Genomic DNA, 1,033 nt, shown 5'->3' with positions numbered 1-1,033 from the left:
TCCGGCTATTGTCACTCTGGGGTTGCTGGGTCATAACACATAGTAGGTGACTACAACTTGCAAGATAGGATCAAGAACAAGTGCCTAGAGGCCATATCATGCATCAAAACTACTTGGGACCAACTAAAATTAACATCCAAAGCTCAAGAACAGGGTCACCAAGGCAGCAATAATACTCAATGAATAAGGCACTAGAGCAAAAACTAATTGGACCAATGCAGGAGTCACATACCAAGGAACAATTTCCCCAAAACAGTTTGGTGAATGGGGCTTTGCACAAGGAGATCGAAAACCGCAGCAAGAAGAGCAAGAACACGGGTTTGAGCTGTAGAATGAATTTTTCTGGAGGTAGGAGAAGTTGATGGGAGCTGGAATAAGTGGAGGGGGGCCACGTGGGCCCCACAAGCCTGGTAGGCACGGCCAGGGGGGTGCCGGCTCCTCCTGGGCTTGTGGCCCACTGATACATCCCCCTGACTAGCTCTCGATCTCAGAATTTTTCAAAAGTTCCATAAAAAATCATACTTGATTTTCAGGGCATTTGAAGAACTTTTATATTCGGTACACTTTTCTACGGGACGCAAGAAGCAAAAAACAGGAAAAACTAAAGCTAACTCTATCATTTTTCTTCTAAGCAACCGAAGGTAAAGGTTTGGAACAGAGGGTTGCGACTCCTAGATTCATCCATCTCATGGTCATCAAAAGAAATCCGTCAATGAGGTTGATCAAGTCTCCTTGACAAACTTTTTTCGAATCGCATAAAAACGGAGAATTTTCGAATAGTCACTAGGTTACCTCAATGGGGATGTGCATATCCCCAACAAGTAAATCATACTTCATCTTGACAGTAGGTATAGGGCATTCTAAGCTCCCAATAAGAATCGATGAAGTTTTTTCAACAACATTGATGCAATGTACTCGATATTGTTTCTTCGGAAAGTGCACCCTATGCTCATTACCATTGACATGGAAAGTGACATTTCATTTGTTGCAATCAATAACAGCCCTAGCAGTGTTTAAGAAGGGTCTTCCAAGG

Source organism: Hordeum vulgare, chromosome 5H, assembly GCF_904849725.1.
Source record: "Hordeum vulgare subsp. vulgare chromosome 5H, MorexV3_pseudomolecules_assembly, whole genome shotgun sequence".
In the NCBI taxonomy this organism is placed as follows: Eukaryota; Viridiplantae; Streptophyta; class Magnoliopsida; order Poales; family Poaceae; genus Hordeum; species Hordeum vulgare.
Note: the sequence above shows the minus strand (reverse complement) of the source record.